Genomic DNA, 22,384 nt, shown 5'->3' with positions numbered 1-22,384 from the left:
CATATAAGTACCTTAGATAGTTTTAAACATTCCTGTTTATCCCCTTTGATGAGTTACTTCTGAGCCTGCTGAAGCCTGCTGAGTCATCCCTGAACCCAAGAGTGTGATGAGTCATAAGAGGCAATTACCTGAACATTTTGTGATAGGCCCCTCATCATTCAAGTAGAGTTGAATCGATCCACAGTCAAGGATCTGCCCAGGTGATCCCAAGGAAGTTATATAGGCTTACTATATTAGAATTACTACCTGGACTACAGCAACAGTCCTCCCTTCCCCTTGCCCCCTTCCACTAGACAGACCTTGTTCCAGCCAGAATGTTACTTCAGCTGTCAGAGATTTTAACAATCCCCTCCTCAGTGAAATTTTATTTTTCAGAATTAGAGTGAAGAGATTACTTTGATAGGGTCCTGATAGTGAGTCTCCCAGAATGATTTATCATGAACCCCTTCTTCTGTAAGTTGTGTCAGCCTTGTGAATTCCACTGTCTTGAGCAAGTCAATTATTTGGGCAGGCAAGTGAAAACTGGACCTTTAATTGGGTTGGTGGCAGTTCCTATAGCCACTTGTGGGTGTCACCTGCAGGTGGTTCCACTTTTATAGCAGTTCACAGTCCCTCTCCTACATGGTTACTCAGTACAGTAGGAAGCAGCCACTAGAAGATTATAAAAGGCCACCTCATGTTTATTCTTCCTCTGTCATTTAGGCAGACAGAGAAAAGGCTGTGAACTCCAACCTTTACTCCCAAACTAATGGCAACCCCCCCCACCCCCTTTCTTCTATTCCTACCCTTAGCTTTGGGAATCTCCTTATCTCCTCCCCATAGCACAAAACTTTGCCAACCTAAACAGGGAAAACATCAGATTCCTCTTCCCCACCTCCACTGGGATTGGAAATCTATAATGACAAGTTTGCAAGGCTGCAGTACGTGTGGGTATGTAGTTACTTTGTATAATGTTATTGTGCATCTTAGAGGGTAAAAAACTCTTTATGTAAGGTCCAGCTTGGCCTTTTTAAGAAGTGTTACCCTCAGTGGAAGTCTGCATTAAATGCCTGGTTACCTGCCATAATGCTCAGTGCATTACAGCTTTCCTCTGAGCGAGGAACAAATTTGTAGTGAATTTTTTTATTAAAGTAGAATTGTTCTGCAAAGGCATTGAACTTCCCCTTTTTTTACTCCTAAAGTTTAAACACAGAGCTAAGGGCAATTAAATAGTATACATGATACCACTAAGGGATCAGAATATGAGACAAGCTTGTATGCCCAGCACTGAGGGGGATGTAGACAGGTGAAAAGGTGACTCTTCCATTGCTCTGCATTAACTTGTCTAGCCAATTTGGCAGTGGTGTTACTGCTGATGGGAGTCAGGGCTCTGAAGTTTTTAGGATCGAGCGCGGGAGTATAATATAATTGTGGAGAAGAGTATGACACTTCTAGCGACCCTCTGGGGAAAATATATCAGTCAGTGATGGAAGGCTAAAATGCTCCCAAACTTGAAGCAAAGACTCAGACAAATGAACTTACCTGCTTTGCTAACACTTAATGTGACACAAACATCTGGCCATATGCACTTGCAGTATTATATAAATCATGGCATTTCCTTGTGGTTTTGCTGTATATCACAGGTGCTGGAGCTGAGACCCAGCCGTGAAGAAGTTAATGAAAAAGTTACATTTAAAGCCATCAGTTTACAATAATTGGGAGGCACCACTGGAAAAACAAAAATCTGGAGTGAAAATTGCAGAAAACTTGTGATTATTAACCCTAAATTCAGAAGAAGAGTACAGCATGCCTAATGTTCTACTGAGTAACTGAAGGCCATTATACTATTTGTGCCTCTATACTTTTCAGACAGCAGCCCTGCTCCTCCCACCAGGCTTTGGAACACTCTACTATGCCTATTTTTTGGTACTTATATGGTGCCCTTTACTGTAGCATCTAAGCACCTCACAGTTTTTAAATGTATTTATCTTCACAACTTCCCTGTGAGGTAGGGAAGTGCTATTTATCCCCATTTTACAGATGGGGAACTGAGGCATGGACAGACTAAGTGACTTGCCCAAGGTCACACAGGAAGTGTGTGGCAGAGCATCAAACTGAACCTAGGTTTCTCTGGTCACTTAACCACTGTGACAGCCTTCCTTCCCCAACAACTCACAGTGCTGCATATACTTTTAATACTATAATCAGGCCTTATGCCCCCTGCACCAAGCCACGCAAAGGCAGAAGAGTTCAGCCACAAGTTAGTTTATCTATCTAAACATGAGATCAAGACCAGTGATTTGCAATATAAGTGACATATTCAGACTATTACCTGTGCTTTGTTTTTGAAGTCCAACATACATTGCAGAAAGGGCAAGTAATCAGAAATTTTCTTGAATAGTTCCTTCATAGTTGGGTGAAACTCAGTGAAAAACTAATCATAGGGAGTCCATATTTTCTGTTCATTTTAAAAAAAAAAATTAAAAGTAATTTCAAACCTCACTGATGTTTTTGTAACATTTTAGAAAGTATCATGGCATTGTTGCCTACTCTGTAAGTGCTCAGTCCTGACTTTACTCATGAGCCCTGTCTTCAGGTCAGCATGTAATTGCACTAACCCTTTGAGCAGCCCAAGGGGGAGACTGACACTCAGGGAGTCAGTCTCCTCCCTGGTGCTCCCGCTGCTGTCTCTACCTGGCACAGTATCTGCTCCGTGACATGGTGGCATAATTGCACCGCTGAATAATTAGTGGGTAACATTGCCTCAGATGGTTCCCTGCCCCCTCACCAGCACATAGAGGAGACATAGTGTCTTTGCAGAGCCTGATGTCTTTCCTATGTTTCTAGTTGTAATGCAGGTAGCTGGCGCATGGAAGTAAGAGAGTGCTGTGCACTCCCTTTCAGTCACAGATTTCTATGCATCCAGGCCACAATTTGGCCCCAAGTAGAATTTGAGATTCATCAAAGCCAACAAGGGGCTCTAGCCACACAGCTCCATTAATTTCAATGGGACTTGTGTTGATAAATAACCTTTCTAGCTTTGGAAATCTCAGTGAGACTGTATTATACAAATCCTGCATATTTGTGTGTTGAGAAGTAATGTGTGTCAAAGGGGATCACTGATGACAATGTCTAAGTCCACCGAGTCAAATAAAATCCATATTCCTGGATATATGTAATATATTTGTATGAATACAGAGACAGATAGCATATAAAATATGGAATCATATGAAGGCTTTTCATTTCATTATGGGTTTATATTTTAAAGAAAATTTTAGTGATCATTCAAGTGCTATGTTGACAGCCATGCACGCAGAGGTCCCCATTCACCCACAGAATGGATAAAGCAGTAGTAATAGCAAAGTCAGCTTCATTCATCACTATTATTAATTATTATTACTATTATCATCATCATCAACACCCAAAGTATAGAAAGTAAAGTGAGCTATGCATTCTACAGATTATTTAATGATTAAAGAAACCCAGATCTCCAGGCACTGGATACCGGTAACTCATTCTGAAATCAATGGTTCCATATTTTCTGTATTAACTTCTTCTGCATACTCTGAATAGGTTATTCATAGATATTAAGGTCAGAAGGGACCATTATGATCATCTAGTCTGACCTCCTGCACAATGCAGGCCACAGAATCTCACCCACTCACTCCTGCGAAAAACCTCTCACCTATGTCTGAGCTAGTGAAGTCCTCAAATCATGGTTTAAAGACTTCAAGGAGCAGAGAATCCTCCAGCAAGTGACCCGTGCCCCATGCTACAGAGGAAGAAAAACCTCCAGGGCCTCTTCCAATCTGCCCTAGAAGAAAATTCCTTCCCAACTCCAAATATGGCGATCAGCTGAACTCTGAGCACATGGGCAAGATTCACCAGCCAGATACCCCGGAAAGAATTCTCTGTAGTAACTCAGATCCCACCGCATCTGACATCCTATCACAGGCCACTGGGCCTATTTACCATGAATATTTAAAGACTAATTAATTGCTAAAATCATATTATCCCATCATACCATCTCTTCCATAAACTTATTGAGTTTAATATTAAAGCCAGATAGGTCTTTTGCCCCCACTGCTTCCCTTGGAAGGATATTCCAAAACTATTCATGTTTAACAAATACATTTTTTGCGAGGTTATAGATTTACACATTCTTTTGTATTGAAATCAGTGATGATGCCTTATCCTAGCATAGGATCCCAGCTATCTTTGAACACAGGAACTAATGAGAGTATTGTTTGATGACTGGTGGTATGTTTAATCTTCTTGTATCATTGGGGCTGGGCAGGGAGGAAGGTAAATGGAGATTTAGAAAGGTAGGCATTTTTAATATGGGGTAAAATAGGGGAAAGGGCAGTTCTGGGTGCCACATTGGGGGGGGGGGGGAAGAAGAATGAAAGAGGGTGGGGATAGTTTAAAAACAAATCATGGAACTAACTACACACTTAGCTAACCTCATAAAATATTTCACTCTTTTGTCATATCCCTTTTCTGCCTCTTTCATTTGTTTCCCCCTTCAATTTTGAAACAAAAACAGAACAATCCTTCAAATCAATAGCTACTACTACTAATTAGTTTGAGAAAAATTGAAGAGCCTATGATTTTAAGGATGTCCCTACTATTTTCACTTCATTCTACAATATTCTGCAAATTCTAAACCTTTGTTTTAAAATAAAAATGTAAGAGAGTGCTGTGCACTTGAGAAATCTGATAGGACACTACAAGATAATCTGATGCAAAACTGTCTCTATTCAAACAATGGTACAATCTGGTTGGAAACTCAACCCTCCCCTATTCACTATAGCAAAGCAAAAACTGAAAAGCTTATTCAGCACCATTTAAATAGGAATATTAATAATAAACCCGAGCAACATTTTTTTCTTTAAAGATGATTAAGGGAATGAGATATAAATATCTTTGTTAGTACAATAGAAAAGTTGCACAATTACAAAAGTCAAGAAGTGTAGAATTAAGGTTTATGATGTTAGAATTAAGGCAATATTACCTTACCCATATTCTAGATTTGCTTTATTGACTGTCAGTTTTTCTAGTTACATGTTCAACTGGATATATATTTACTGTCATAACAAATGTAACAGAAAGTTGTAATAGATATGTAACATATTTGCCACTACTGTTGCTGTTGGAGCCTTACCTTTGCATTGTCTTACTCTTTGCATTTAAGTCCAGTTTTGATATCAGGTGAACTTGAAGTTACTCTATTAAAATGAAGCTGAAAAACAATTAACTTACTCCACAGTTATACATGTGTGTGATATGCCGGATGATCTAATAGAAATTAAAGTTGGGAGAAGGGAAAAAAACACAAAAAACGAAACAGTGATCATTCTCTATATATGCAGACACACAGCAAAAACGTTCGGAAGACATCCCAGTAAACACATAAGTAAAGCTCCAAGGATTTATTTTGTAATCAGACATTGGCAAGCCTTTACACTTTTCCTGTGTTGTCATCTATATTTAAAAAGATATCAGATTTTTAGCAAGAAAATAATTTGGTCACCATCATGAAATATAGTCTTCTGATTGCATTACAGTGGCTGCACTATGACTTTCTTGCTTGCTGACAATGAGTTCTGCTATGTTAATTAAACAAGCAATGTGTCTATGATCTTTACTCATTAAAATTAATGTAATAGTATTTAAATTGAAGATACATATTGGACTCAATCTGGCAAAGCTAAATAAAACAGCTTCACGTGAGTTACTCAAAGCTTATTCCTGTTGTAACAGAACAGTATCAGGAGTTTCTATTTGAAATCAGTTTACCCTTGCTTCACTTGCTGTTATTACCCCGGCAACACCCACTAAAATGTTAGGAGCAGACAAAAGTATCCACTATTAAATAAACCTATGAAGAGCTGCTCACCAGAAATTCAAAGCCTCAGGGTAATAGGTCTCCCCAGGCATGGGAGCTCCCTAGGCCTTACCCATGTGGTATGCATCCAGCCTGCCTTGCTTCTTTGTGCTGACTGACTTAGGGTATGTCTATATTGGCAAGTTTCTGCGCTACAAGTTATACCGCTTTTATTAAAACACTGGAATTAAACCGCTGTTGCGTGTCCACAATGTGCTCCTTGTGACGCTGGAGCACATCCACATTAGCAGCTCTTGCAATGGCAAAGACAGCAGTGCTTTGTGGTAGGTATCCCACCATGCAACTGGCTGAATGTTCTTTGGGACAGGTTTGCAATGCCTCATGGGGCAGGCACAGCATCACATGATGCCAGTTTCCCAATCCCATTGTTCCATGAGCATCCTACTACATTGCCAGCTGCTTTTCAATTGAAGTGGGGGTGGGGGGGGTTACAGGGAGTGTGTGTGTATATGGAGGGGGGAGAGGGACAGTGTGTTTTGGGGGACAGAGAGTGTGTCAGCATGCTGTCTTGTAAGTTCAGAAAGCGGCAGGAAGCAACCAGTCCTGAGGCAGGGGGAGGGAGAAACCCCAACATCAGCCCCCCGCCTCCCTCCCTGGGCTCTCTGCAGAGCAATCTCTCTCTCTCTCTCCCCCCCACACACACATACACACCCTGCCTCTGTGTTCAATAGCACGAGCATTCCACATTAATAGTTTGCTTTGGGTCCCAGAGAAGATCAGCACAGCATGCAACAACTGTCAGAAAGGTTGCTTTGAAAGGGGAGGGGCGCATGTCTGCAGGGCAGCAGAGTTCAAAGCAATGAGCAGAGCAGTCACTTGAGGCATTATGGGACAACTCCGGAGGCCAATTACAGCGCAGAAAGCAATCAAGCGTTCACACTGGCAATAGAGCACTGGAGCCTCTGCGCAAATAGCCTTACAACTCTTGTCGAAGAGGTTTTTTGGCAGGGCTGCAACTGAGTAGTTTCTGTAAAAAAAGTGGCTTGGCAGTGTGTACGCATCTGCAGTTTGAGCGCAAAAAGCTGCTTTACTGTGCAGAAACTTGCCAGTGTAGACAAGCCCTTTATCAGATTACTACAGCCTACTTCTGGCATCATGACTGAGCTCTGTGGCCTGGCCTTGCACTGAAGCAGTGAGTTGGAATTTGGCCAACGGGGTGGCAGTCAAAATGACAGAAACACTTGGAGAAGTTCTCATTTTAGTGTTAATTTTTCTATTTAAAAATTAATAAACAGGTTTCATATACAAAACACAAGATCCACTAGCCTGTGGAATGATCTCCCAAAGAAATGGGGGCAACCTTTGCATATTTGAAAAACTAACCTTGTCAAAAACCTTTGCACATTTGAAAAACAATTCCAGTAAATATGCAATTGGTAACTGTCCTGCACTGATAGGTAGATGCACTAGATGACCTAAGAAATGTTTGCTGCTTTTAGATTCTGGAATCTGATCCATTACCCACTGAAATCAATGGGAGCCTTTACATCCACTTCAATGGACATTGGGTCAGAACCATGGTGAACTGAGGCAAAAAATATGGATGGAGTGTGGGCCTCTATATCAGAAACAAAAGACATAAGAAAGATCTCTATTTTTTAAAAAAATGTAAATAATTTTATTAACTAGGATGAGATTCTGATGCTGCTTGGGGAAGAAGTGAAAGTAAGGTTCACTGATGCAGATGTAAGCAGACAGATTTCGAAGAAACTTTAAATTAAGATTATGGATTAGTATTTAAAAGCAAAAACAAACAAAAAACCCAGCACTGTTCACCATATTATTTGTATTACACTTGAACCTAAAAAGCCAAACTAAGATCAGGGTAATATTCTACTGGACACTGTACATTACAGGTAGTCTGAGAATATCTTTTTTTCCCCTGCTGAAAATGTCTAGGAAAAATGTAAAAAAAAAAAAAAAAAAAAAAAAACCCAAAAAACCAAAACGTACGGTGGGAAATTTCAACTTTTCACTGGGAAAAAAAGACAAACTTTCAGCAGAAAACAAAAACTTCTGTTTTCAAATGAAACATCAAAAATGTTTTGGAGGAAAGCAGCCACTTTCCATGGAAAGCTTTGTTTTGCCAGAAACCCAATTTTCTGTTGAAAAAAAACCTGACAAACTTTTAGTTCTGCCCTACTGTACATACAAACTAAGGGACCACTCCTGACTAAATAGCTTACAATGTATGTAGACAAGACAGGGCTGGAGAAAAGTAGCATTAACTTCTTTTCCATTTTACAGATTGGGAACTGAGGTACAGAGAAATTAAACAGCTTCCTTATCATACAGGAAATCTTTGGCAGTGATAAGAATTAAACCCAGGCTTCATAAATCCTAATCTAACGTCTTAACCCCAAAACAATCCTTCCTGGGAGGGTGGATTTCTCCAAATGCTAACAGTTCTAGCAGTTCCAACGTGCTAAAACAGTAACCCAACTGGACCTCATTTCTTAATTTGTCCTCAATTTCATTTCAGCTTTCTCATTTGGAATTACTTCAGTTGGCATGTTGGTATCTTTATTTTGTTACTTTGCTTTACCTCACCTAAACTTTTTTTTTTTTTTCTATTCTAGACCTTGACAAATGATTCTAGGATATGCAATAAAAAAACCCTCTCACATTAGTAATCTGAAGCATAAGAGGCTCAGTCCTTAAGTACTTGAATTCCTTACACACACACACACACACAGAGCAAGCGAGCGAGAGAGACACACAGAGAGAAAACACGCACCAATTAAGGAACTTCCATTGTAAGTGAACAATCAGCAATAGATGTATGGTGTATGTCCATTGAGCCATGTGACTGTCCTTTACTAGATATATTATAAACCACTAAAGAAGGAGGAGAAAGGATGATATACTAATCAAACTAAAGATTAAAAAGCATATTTATATATTATCTGATTAACATATATTAATCTGATTAAACTGTTGAATTTTTTCAGAATAAACTAGCACAGTCTTTAAATTTATGTTCTATATTTCTCCCTATTTTTATACTGTGCTTGTCACCATAGTATGTGAAAGCCTTTAGAAATAGTCTATCTGCATAAGGCCTCTTCTGGAACCAAAGCATTTCCCATTATGGAGGAACAGAAATGGAGAGCTGTGCATCTCTTAAAATGATGGGTATTGATCGAGCTGGATAAGCATCAACATCATAATAAAGGTTTATTGACTTCCATTAACGTTTACAAGATTTCCCTTTATAATCAATGTTAACATATTTTTAAAAACAAGTAGCATTAAGTTTTATTTTTCCACAGAAACTAACAAAAATCAAGGCAATTAAATATCAAAGTTGTGTAAAACTCAGTGGGCGTCTTTCCATTGATTAAAATGGACTGCAGACCAGCTCCTTAAAGAGCAAAATGAGGTTGCCCAGTCAGCACCAGTAAAACCATGATTAAATAGTAGTTCAGGTGCCAAATTTATTGCTTGAATCTGTAATTAGGGACAATAACTCACAGGAGTCATAGAAATTGCCATACAAGATCACGCCTTTGATATTTCTAGTCAGGTAACCTATCTCCAGTACCAGATTCTTCAGAAGACTAATGGACAATTATAAAACAACTAATGGACAATTATAAAACAACAAGAGAGATTTTTAAGAAGTGCATGAGGGATTTAGGAGCACAGGGCCATCAACTATAAATGTCATATGGTAACATAAAGGCAATTAGTATTTGGCTTAAGACCTTAGGGTATCAGAGTTAATATTATGGATACATTTTATCATAGCTATTATAACTTCATAGAATATTTTTGTTATTCATGTACATATCTATTCATTTTTTCAGTCCCACTAAGCTCTTCATTTCAGTAATATATTTTGTGTCAATGAGAGCCAAAGGTTAGTTATGAATTATGGAAAAGAGTATATCCTTTTAACAGTTTCAAATGTGTTGCAATTTAGTTTCATTGGGTCTTAATGAGAAATGGTAAACAGGAGAACCCAGCTGATCCTCCCAATATCCTTCAATATTTCATATACCACTGCCATGTCACCTTCTAATAATTTATTTTGTATACTAAATGATCATCTTTTCTCATGTGGAAGTCTTTCCATGTCTCTAATTATTATTGTTGCCCTTCTCTAGACCTTTTCTATATGTCCACGTTCTCCATCTACAGATGAAGTGACCTATGCTGGAGAATATTCAGAAGAGTGATGTCATCAATTTATACAATCGCAGTATAATACATTATTTCAGCATTATTTTGCATCCTTTTGTTAATACAGCCTAATCAATATAAACTGTTTGCTTTTTTTGTTTGCAACTGCACACTAAGTGGGTGTTCTCACTGAGCTGTCCATAATGGTGTCCAGGTCTTTTCCTTGAGCTGTTACAGTTAATTTATTTTAGAAAACATCAGTGTGTAGAAGTAGTTCAAATTCTTCATTCCAAAGTGCACTCTTACCTTGCACTGGTCTAAAACGAGATATATGTTATTATGTTGCCGGACTATCTTTATCAGGTCCTTTAGAAGTCCCTCTCCAGCCTGGACTAACCAAAATAAGTTTATCTTCCAGTGAATCTCAGTTGATTTCCTGCTCCAGATCATTAAAAGATATATTAATAAAATGTCAGCATTTGAAACCAGCAACCTGATCATGATATGTGAGATAATAAGTTTCCATCTAATCAGAATAGGAAATAATTGTGGTACCTCAATTAACTGTGTGTATACACACACACACACACACACACCCCGAGCCTGATTCTATACTGGTTTCACATTGGAATCAATGTAGTAGTAGTCAGTGATGTTACACCGACATAAAACTTGTGTAACAGAATAGAGAATCAGGTCTGTTTGCCTTTTAATCACTACCACTGAAAAGGCATGCAATAAAATAAGCCTGCACACACATAACAACCCTCCCCCCCCAAAAGAAAAAAAACCACAAAACCCAAAAAACTAGGAAGGCCATGAATCAATAACTTTATGTTTAACCTTTCTGCAGAAAATTTCACCTCAAATATTTGTTAGACTAAAGGGGCCAGATACTTATCTATGGCCAAGGAGCACGCAGCACAAATTGAGACGATGGGAGACAATAAGATGGTATAAAGTACAGCTTTGTATTGCTCTAATCCCTGATCTTCTGTGCATAGGACTGGTCCCTAAGGGCCAGTAACAGCCACAAGGAACTGAAACCACAGCCAGGGGTCAGTGAAGCACAGAGGCATCCAGCTCATATACCTTTTCCTCCAGCCATTCTTGCTCTAGCCATAGGAATCTATTATGCCAAGAGATGATCCCTCTACTGAAATGATCCCTTTGGAGCTTGATCCACCAACTCTACAGTCATAATCCTCCAGAGATGCAGTGCAATGTGGCCACACTGGACAGGAGGACCTTCTTGAGGGACTCTTGTAGTTTCAAGAGGAAGAAGAGCTTGGTCTTAACAACTCACTGCTTAAGGCACTCAAGAAGGAAATATTGATAGTCAGTACCGGGTTATCTCACATATAGTCTCAAAAGTAGAAGCCTTTTTGTGTGTGTAGTAATAGCACACATTAACATGATTTCACATTTTCTTAAGGCCAGCAACCCTGAGATGGCTATACATTTGGGAAGCGCTAAATTTAGTGACATTTTTAGTGACAACTGAAGCACATATTACAATGAGATTTTTAATATAGGTCATTAAGACAGGTTTTTGCATAGTATTTGGGGAAAGTTTGTATGGAAGCAGCAGTCTGGAGCAGAGCAGATTTTGCTAGAGTTCTAAACGTTGGTGCTATTTCAGAGTAAATGTTGCTGTTTGCTCAAGGTAATAAGCAGGAACCATGTACTTTCTCCCACTCTTAGTATTTATTATCTGTACTCAGAAGTGCCTGGTGGTCTCAATGAGATATCAGGTCCCATTGTGCTAGTTTATATATAAATGAAAAGATGGTCTTTTCACCAAAGAAACTACTATCTAAGTATATATAAGGAAAGACACCAGGTGGATACAACATACATATGGAGGAAGCAAAAGACAGGAGTATTCCTGCCTCCTCAACATCTTCTATGCAACCCTTAACCTGAGAACATCCTCTTCCCCTGTTCTGTGTCTTCTACTTCCTTTAAACATAGTGTTTCCAAAAGGCCTATTAATGCCAGAGTCCCTTCTATTAATTTCTGGTTAAGGGAGTAAAAGAAGAAAAAAAATGAGATAAGGACAACACTTGCTGAACATCACTACTCACCCAATCAGTGTCTCTTACGGCTTTTCATGAAATGTATTTCTACCCCCATTGAGAAAGTCCAAACTTTTCTGAAATCACTAAAACCAGAAATACACACACACACACACACACACACACACCCCTTTACATTTGCTAGGGGAATCACTGTACTTGATACACACTATCATTGTGTGCAACTCTCATGGATTGTCTCTGTACAGAAGGCAGTATGGTCTATGTCCTTGTCTCATCCCATCATACCTAGTTATTGAAGCATTTAAAAGGGTGCTACATAATGTCACAACATGATCTGAAGTCACCTATAATACCTAGGCACAATTAGATAGAGAGAAAAAATGAACCAACATAAACTTCTGATTTATTTGCTCCTGTGTAACACAGTTGTGGTGACTGAAATGCGTATATTTGTTATTTTTGCACTGAGAATAGTGGTCTACAAGACTGCAGTACAGGAATATGTGAATTTAGAAACCTTCCATGAAAATAAAACAAAATCCTAACACAAAATTTGTTCTCATTTTCAGCTGTCACTACTGAAATGTCACTTGTGCATATGAATATTTTTCTTTTAAGAAAGGAAAAAGAGTCTTTACAAAAGAACATGGAAATGACATGGCAAATTGTAATTATCCCTTCAGAGCCATTGTGGCCTATCACCTAACATAGGTGCTGGAAAGCCATTGAAGAAACCCTGTATACCCTGTAAACCGTGTATATGAGAGAAACCACTTCAAGCCAGGAGGTGCTGCCATACCTCCAGTACCTATGTCACCTAATACATACTTGCATTTTAAAGCAAAACCAATATATCCTTGAACTAATGGGCCATAATGCTGCTTGATGTTGTTAGAGATGTACATGGAAGGACTTTAAAAAAATATTTTGATTGCTGACCTGACAGGCCATAATGGTGCTCTAAAGTTGTGCATGGTTTATATTATAAATCCTCCTTATTTTGTGGGCCTTTGACAATGGATGGCAACAGGATAGAGGTTTATAATAGAAAAGCTGACACATCCTTATCTATAGCTTCACAAATGGTGCCACTATGATTACACTTTATAACATGAGCACCACTAGATAAGTTGCTAGTTTTTAGTCATATTAATCAGTGCTTGGATGCTTCAACTGACATAAAGTAGTCTGCACTATACAAATGAGAGGATTGCCAAGCACTAAATATCATATATGTTGTGAAACATAAAAGTATTCCCAAACACTTCACTGTAAAATAGACCAAAATATGTTGGAATTGAAACCCTAATCAGTTATCTGTGAATTGCATCAGTTACAGCATGAGGGGTTAATTTAATAGTCATACTGCATACTTCATAAATGTTACAGAAACATTGCTGATTAATATTACACATCTTGCATTAGGATCAGTGCTATAAATTTTACTATTTACCTATTAGCTATAAACCAAGTCTGCTGCTTATCAAAAAACAAAATCAGAACTTTCTTATTCAAAGAGATGTAGTATGACTGTTCCTTATGCACTGCTATGTTCTTTAAAAGCCGACTTCCAATTATCACCATGAAGTGAGCAGCAAAATCACCACTGATTTAAATGGGAGTAGGATTGGGCCCTGGGTATGCTTTACTGGAATTTTTCTTTTCATGTTTGTGAATAGCTTACAATTTTATCTAAACAAGAAAAGTTTCCCCTCACAACAGGAATATTTAGTGCATATTGGAGGGACAAAGCACTTGGGTCTGAAACCCTGATACATTTTTATCAACTAGGAGTCTTTAAAACCTATTAGAGGTTAAGAAAACAAGCTTCAGCTTAAACTTGATTTCTTACAACTCGCTAATACAACAAGCAAAATATTTGCAAATCTTTGTATGATACATGATTATATGATTTCTATATAGACTATATTCCCCCTCTTAATTATTATTTACTCTCATACAGCAATGAGTTTATAACATTTTCTCCAGAAAACAGTGTTGTTTCTAAGATATATAGTGTAGGTATGTATAAGAAGCCCTCTAAGTAATTAAAGAGAGAGATGGGGAGAGTATGATTTGGGATGTATGTGGGGAAAGATGACAGTGCCATGAACATTTCTGAAAATTAGGAGATGTATTGTGCATGGGAAATGCCATAGTGTTATTCTGACCCCTGAAGGATGGAAACAGGAGTTGACTTCACATCCATTTTTTTTCCAAGTACTAAGGGTACTCTCTGAATGTCAAACCCTAAACTACATTAGCAGAATTTATTAATGTCTGCCCAGGCTTGTCCTAAATAAATATAAAAATAGTCATGAACAAATGGTAAGCCAACTTTAAAATATTGCTGTTTGGAGCAAAGCTGAGGAGGGAATGATTTTCTAGTCTGGTGCTAAGATGTTTTCCTTTGCCAAGTTACTGTGTGTTGGCTACTGTAGTACATCTCACAAGTACAGTAGGACTGTGGAGATCACCTTTATCAAGAAATGAAAACCTCCTCTCCTCTCACCTCTTCCTAACTGAGAAGTTGTTTAGTGAATTCTTGTTAGGCTGAATCTACAGTGAAGTAGGAAAGGAGCAAGCAGGTGATAAGATCATTCATTTCAGCTGAGTTAAGATTTCATCAGGCTTGCATTTTTCAGAAAATATGGCCATGAAAACTGTTTATAGCAAGGGGCTTCAACAGTTCTTTTACAAACTTGTCCATCTTAGACGAGTAACACAGATAGATATGGGGATTTGAGTCCATGATACATATCAATACAAAATTATTTTTTTGGTGGTCCTTTTCAACATAAAGGTATTTTTTTCTACGTCCTTCTGAAGGGGACTACTGTGTCACACCTTTGCTTTTCAGCTGTATTTTAAAGTTGTTAATATACTACCATTTGTATGAGATTCAAATAATGTAAGGACCATGTTCTGTGTTCTTTTTAAAATTTAACAGGTAGATTCAGATATTTTATCTGAAGATACTTTTTTTCTGGTGTTGCACACATCTCTAGAGTATATCATCACATTGCTGAAGAAAAAGCTCTAATACACTCATTTCGTATAAGCAGACAACAATATCCATTTCAAGAGCTGCAAATACCAGAGTGAAACAACCATCAGTTCTACCTTGAACACTACCGGGGGCAGGGGGCGGGACAGAGATTAGTTTTTAATCTTGAGAGAGGAACACAATTTTAACGTCTGTTGAGCTCTCCTTCCATTCAGCTGCGGGCATGTATTTAAATCACAGGTTACACTGTGACCCTTGTTGAAAGATTCAGGCTGGTCTGTTCAATGGGACCATTGTGCAATATTGCAGGGATTTTATGTGGCTCTCTTCACGGGTGTGGCTGAGTTGGCTACTATGCAGCTTGACGCTTTTGTGTCCGCTATCCCACTGTCCCAGGGAAACTCCACTGCGAGGAAGACTCGTGTTAAATCCATCCCACAAAAGGCAAACGTTTAACAGGAGCTAAACAGGAGATCGCCCCCACCTCTCCCCCTCTCTTCATTCCCAGCTGTTAGGAGCATTCCAAAGTTAACACAAGTGATTGATGCACTGTATGCTTACGTTATTACACTGTCGCCGACTGATGTCACTGCTATAACCAAGTTACATAATCATCGATTATGCACAGATACATCCGTCTTCCTACAGATACATCTGCATATCTTCTGTCATCCATTATGCATGAACCCACCAGCCATACATGGGGGCATATATTTTCGCATACACTAAATAACTTTAGCATTGCAGTGCATTGCACTGTAGAACGTCATCGCTATTGATTCTCTCAACCTCCCCCATTCCCTCTATCAATTTGATTTTGCAGAGAAATATTAACAATTTGCATTGCTTGGATTTCTTTTTTTTTTAAACTGGTCTCATTAGCTTTCTTGTTTGGTTGGGGGTTTATTTAAAGGGCTGTTCTCCCCCACCACAGTGAATATAAGTAATTAATGTATACACAATTCCCCAGCCAGCTGCATATGCATATAGGCAATCCTGAAGATGTGATCTCTGTTGCAGATCTTCAACTCCTTTGCACGTGGGTCTGAGGCTTCAGTGGGTAAGTTACTGGGTAAAAAGATATTTAATAAAAGCAGGCGGACCAGCGATTTTTAGGTTAGTGACATTTCAGATATTTTTATACTCTAAAGTCCAGCTTTTCCCACCATCTTCCAGTTTGCAATTTTCTTGCAGAATTTACAGCAATAGTTTGTAATCCAAAATCACCAGTGACATTTACCCGTTAGAACCATATCCCTGTAGCATAATTAATCAGCACTGTCACCTTAAAGTTTAACAACTTGAAAAATGAGGTTTCTCTACCTCCATTGCAGCTATGAAATGCAGCAGACTGCTGCACAGAGTTGAACACATTTGTTTTAACGAATGGATGGGGGCCGATTTTATGTTAAATAGATACCATTACTTAGTCCTCCTTTTATTGCCATATATTCTTTCCAGCCACACATACTGCATGCAGAGAAAGATTGTTTGCCCAGAATGAATTCATGGTACTCTCCCATATCAAGAGGGTTGGGAGGGGGGATTATTGATGCTTTGATTTATCACAAAATGCACTCTCAAAAATACCTACTGCAGTTATTTCACTCAGCTGCCAATAATGGCTAGATATCCCCACACATCAGTGTAATGCAGCAATCATGAAAGTACACATTTCAATTACAAGACACCAAGTTTAGCCATGCCATCGATGGGCTTTGCATATATAAAATGACCTTACCCACAACAGTCTTCCAATATATTCTGATCTTGATATCAGTCAATAAGGTAACTGGTCATCACAATGCGTATTCGCTGAATCCACGTTTTTTACTCCTCTTTTTTGCTAGCAATTAATAATTCGAACCAGATGCCCATTCACAAGTGCCAAGTTCACCATCAAAGCAGATAATTCCATATAGACTTAGATTCCCTGCAAGATTCGCTCCCGTTAGTTCTGAAAGTGCCCAGTTTGCTCGCGAAGATACGATCCAGGTGTAAAGCAGAAATTAATTAAAACAAAAAGGGGGGGGGAGGGGGGAGGAAAGGACGAGGAGAAGACTGAGAACCACACAAGTCTGAGAGCTCTAGGACAAGAAAAGGAATCTTGATTGCAAATCTCTGTGCGTGTAGCCTTTCAAAGCCTCTTGCTGCACATGCAAAATTTCCCGATCCAGGATGCAGCAATAAGAAAGAAAGAATCCTATGTGTATTTCACAAGTATCCTGCAATAACGGATACGATGGGGTTTTCCTTGTACTGTACTGCTATGTGGAAAGCACACAGCCCCTGCTGTATGAAAGGATGTCTCCTGGGTCCTAGCACTCCCACCACGAAAAAAAATAAAACAAATAATAAAAAATAAATAAATCTCCAAATTAGAAAAAAAAAAGGGGGGGGGGGGGAAATCAGATACCGGTTTGCCCTGAATGATGCTAATCTTCAGTGAAAATGACAAGTGAACAACGAATAGCAGGAGGTCTTGATTAGTAACCACAATCCACCTAAAATATCCTAAGGAAGAGAGAGGGAGGGGGAGAGAGAGAGAGAGAGAAACTGCAATGCATAAATGATTCCAGTGTTTCTACAAGATCGGCTTATTTGATTGAATGCATTCTCTGGTTTGCTGCAAGTCAAAGAAGATACTGTTACTGCCACCCAATGGATACTTTAGTACTAACCAATCCACACACAACCACCGTTTTGCACGCATTAGTTTAGAGAGCTGATTTTTTTTTCTGGGGGGACCCGTCAGAAAGGATCCTGGAAAAAAGTCCTAAATAGCAGGGATCTATCTTCGTAGACAGTGACTCTATTTCCAGTATCTGGAACACACGGTACGTTGGTACCACTTGATTTTCGCTGCTCTTTCCAGAGGACACGGGGAGAAGAGGAGAGTGGCTAATACGCGATGGATGCTGTGCATATGCGTTAAACGGCGAGCTCAGTATATTTTGCCCTCCAGTTTCCGAAGTGAAGTGCCGTTTTACAAGAGATGATGCTTTATCTATTCTTGGATATTTTTTTTATATAAGGCAAACTGTGGGCCTCGCTGTTGCCATGGGATTTTCTTTGTGTGAACTCTCTGAACTGTGTGGGAACAGTTTTATCTTTTCCCTCCCTCCGACCTCCCCCCCCCGTAACTATTCTGAAGATATGTAACAAAATGTAACTGCATTGTTGCCAATTAAGACTAACAGCAGCTGCAAGGTGCATCTGATTAGGAATGTTAATTACTTCAGGAAATAAATACTCGCTTGCAGAAGTCTATAGTGTTAAACAATGATCTGTAAAATGTAACGGTGTAAAACACCCCCGACGAGGCGCAGAGACACACATTGATGGTTCAGAGGCATTTTCAACTTGGACGCCTGGGGGGTGAAAGGGGAGGAGGAGCTATTTACAAGAAATTAAATCTGAGTACCAATATGATACATATTAGGATTCATGTGTAGGTAAGGAATAGTCATTAAACAAGGAGCAAGGTGGATATATAAGCAATATGAAACGATCACAATGTATATATCACCCACTCTCTGAGGTGAGCTGTGCAGTAGAAAAGAATCAGAGGTACTCATTACATTAGAGGATTAAGTTAAAAAAGACAGGTGAGGGAATGTTGGAGTTTATGTACTATGACAAAGGTGGGCAGGGTATATGCATTATGGGAACTGTAGGCAGCATATATAGGAGTTGTGGTAAAGCTAACTCTGTATTAAGCTTCTTCCCCTTCTGTAGCAGAATGTCACAATTCCTGGTAATTTTTTTTTAAAGTAACATTTAACCACAAGTCAATTGTAGTATCTGGAAGTTAATATCACTGGTTAAGCATATTGTTATATACTACTGTGATAGGGCTCTATAAGTAGGTGGAGAGGACAGACATGAATGAAGTTGGAGAATGACTGTGCTGACATTTAGCACTTACACATAGGACATTTTAAATCTGCCAAATGAGCCAGACAGTGTCCCAAAATGCCTTGTAGTAGCCAGAATATAAGAACTATTAAGAATGGAGGAACAAAGGTGTTGTGGGTAAGGACCTGGACAAGTACTCAGCATGTGGGTTCAGTTCATGGCTCTGTTATAGATATTTTCTGTGACTTTGAGCAAATCTCTGCATGATTTAGCCCCTCTTCAGTAAAATGGGGATAAGACTTCCCTAACTCACATGAAGGTTATAAGGATAACAGTTCATTAATGTTTGTGAAGTGCTCAGATACTCTGATGATAGGAGTCGTATAAGTGCCTAGACAGATAGCTGTTGATTGGGGGATGGGCAGGGGGAAGGGAAAAGAAAAAAAATGTGGAAAGTGAAGGTGTAGACAAAGACTAGGAATCTGGTATATTTACTAACACCAGACTGGAAAAACTAAGACTGTACTTGAAAATAGAGTTGGCAAATATGAAAATGTATAGAATGAATGCAGCCTCCATTTAAAGATATTGGGGTAAATTCAGCTTTCAGTTGCCGTGAATTTCACAGTAGTTGTAAGGATTTAACTAAAGAACATTTTGGCCCATTCTCTGGACACTATGGTGAGCCATTATATTACTTTGTCCTGCTTCTGAGAGGGCTGGCATTTGTACACAGGGCAGGCAAGAAGGTGTGGCATGTGGATTAACACCTTCCTTGTAGATCACAGGCAGGATATGTATGGTCATGCATATAATTATGTATTCTGATTTGCTGTTGACAATGACACTTGTATAACAGCTTCCATATATTATGCAGTATGTATTCCAAGTGATGGACTTCAACACCTCCTTTGGCCTATCTTCTTTTTGTTGATGACCTTCTCTGAAGATACATTGCATCAAGAGAGGAGTAAAACAATTGGTTCTAGCATTCATTCAGTGTGATGAACACTGGATTATTGAATAAATGTATCTTACTCCATGATGTGAAAGCAGAGGGGAGACATCAGTTCATCTCACTCTGGGTCTTAGCAAGTGACTTAAAGGAATAAAACATTTAAAGTGTGTATTATGGAAAGAAATAGTGGTAAGAACAGTGCAGTCAATGAAAACTTTTTTTAAAAAATAAAGTAATATTTAAAATGCAATGACAGCAAAAGTAAGTGGCTCGGGGGACTGCTAAAAATGACGCAGAACTTTTTACTTTTAGATTGCTTATTCCAGTACAGCTTAGTTTTGTAGTGATCAAAGATTTCTACCCTCTCGTGGATGCTTGATGGCCTATATGGAATTCCTTTAGTGGTGTCCATACCATTCCTGGGTGTCCATATCTCACACTACCATCTTCTGTCACTCTGCTGGAAGTCTTTTCAGAGAGGATGGGCTTTACCATTTTTAGGTCACTCTGGGGTAAAGGTCAGGGACAATGGTGGCACAATACATGCACTGACATTGCTTAATTGACACTCTAAAGTAAAAAAGACAGCAGATACTGACATGTCCTTAGCTTCTTCAGTTTCCATAAAATCAGAACCAAATGAATCCCAATATATTCACTTTGTAGACATACACACCACACAGAGGAGTTGGGATTTTTAGGAATATAGATATAGATATTCATCAAAGTAGCACATTTCCTAAGTGCTGAACACCTCTGGGTGGTCGAGTTCAAATCCATACTTGAGGCACAATTGACAATGTGTCTGATAATCACCTTCTGACACTGGTTATGCTGGTGAGCATTTACAATTGCTGAGACCCTTATTATAACTAATGTATTCAAGCACATCTCTATGTAATAAACTTGTTCCCCCACCCTCCTCTTATTTGTCTGTTTATTTACTTTTTGTAAGAGATATATAGCTATGCCATGAATGATTATTAGCTACTGATTCCTTCTGGCCTTCTAAAATTAGAAAGAAAACTATCTACACTTTTGTTTATCTGAAAATAGGATCCATCTAGGACATAAAAACAATACAAAAATGGTTCACATCATATGAGACACTTTGCCTAAGGAATCTCATATGACCCAAACTCAGGAGTTCCTCTTTCCCAGATTACAATTTAAAATGGCTAAATAAGGGTATTGTTAATCACTGAGGCAAGAATCTTTCATAATGTGCATATGGATTAAATCTCTTTCTCTCTCCCAGCCTAGCTAAAAAGAACACCAAGAGTGTGTCTGCACTATGACCTGAGGCACCGAGTCTCAGAGCCTGAGTGAGCTGATTAAGGCTCAAGGGAATCAGGCTGGAGGGCTGTAAAATAGCAATGTAGATCTTCAGGCTCAGGCTGGAGCCATGGCTCTGAGACACTCCCCTCAGAGGGTTTCAGACCACCAGTTGCAGCCCAAACCCAAAAGTCTACACTGCAAATGTATAGTCCTGCAAGCCCAACTCAACTGACCCATCTTTTACTGCAGTGTACATGTACCCTAAATTACTAAGCAAGGGTAACACCCTGCTTTCCTGTGCAAAGTGGCCCATTGCGCATTGTGAATGGATCAAAAGATGGATGGGAAGCTGCAAATTAAGCCAGCTAGAAATGTGGTTGTAAGATTCAAGGTCAAATTGGGCAAACTACCTGTTATTCCAAGAAATCCATGCCATGTGTTTTCACCCCAAAATATAAACTATTCTACGTTTTCCTTGTAAATCTAATATACCGTGGATAATCTGTATTTCAGACCAGATTAGAAGCTGCACATTTCTTTGCCTTGTGAGTCAGATTTAAAAAGCCTCCGATAAGAAAATGATTGAAGACATTTTGTAACCCACGCCTGCTTGGTGTGACACACTGTCCCCCTCTAGTGGTGATTAGACTAGCTAGAGTTTGATGAGCCTGCTACAACCTTGGCGAGATGTGTTTTTTCACTCATGAAGCAGCCACTCACGCACTAAACTCCAGAGGTCTCAGGTTTGATCATGGCTGACGCACTACAATTTGATATACAGCACTGCCATCTACTGGATACCAGTGAAAGCAGCAAAGCAACTGAGAAAGCTGAAAATCTAAGTACCCATTTGGCATGTGTCCAATAGGAATCATAGGAAGCCCCCATCCAACCAGCCCTGAAACTAGGGTATGTAAAACTGAGATCACCATGTGCTCAGAGGAGAGTTAATGGAAACCAACAAAAAGCTGCAGAATCCCAAGTACATTCACACCCAGACCAGCCATGTGGAAAGGACAATCCTCTATCTCAGCATTAAGAGGTTAACAAGAATAAGTGGTGAGATTTCATTTCAAAGATTGTATTTCCCCTTCTATTCTTTAACATAAATAACTATATGTTATTTTGTTGAGTCTATCTGAGATAACTATAGGTTATTTCGCTTGAGGTGTCTAGTGAAACATCAAGTAACCATATTTTAGATTTTAACTCCTTATAAATCCAAGCAA

General features: G+C 39.0%; 1 protein-coding gene across 4 annotated transcripts in view; it reads right to left on the bottom strand.

Moving 5' to 3' along the window:
- IL1RAPL1 (interleukin 1 receptor accessory protein like 1) overlaps positions 1 to 17,087 on the bottom strand; it is a 1,117,545-nt gene extending 1,100,458 nt beyond the window's left edge. For all 4 annotated transcript variants that reach the window (XM_073328264.1, XM_073328235.1, XM_073328255.1 and 1 more), the window contains exon 1: positions 16,803 to 17,087. The gene's annotated coding sequence lies outside the window, so the exon portion shown is untranslated. The remainder of the gene's footprint in view (positions 1 to 16,802) is intronic.
- Positions 17,088 to 22,384: the final 5,297 nt, after the last annotated feature.

The sequence above is a fragment of the Lepidochelys kempii genome, chromosome 1 (genome assembly GCF_965140265.1).
Source record: "Lepidochelys kempii isolate rLepKem1 chromosome 1, rLepKem1.hap2, whole genome shotgun sequence".
Taxonomy (NCBI): Eukaryota; Metazoa; Chordata; order Testudines; family Cheloniidae; genus Lepidochelys; species Lepidochelys kempii.
Note: the sequence above shows the minus strand (reverse complement) of the source record. Positions and strands in the feature narration are given on the sequence as shown.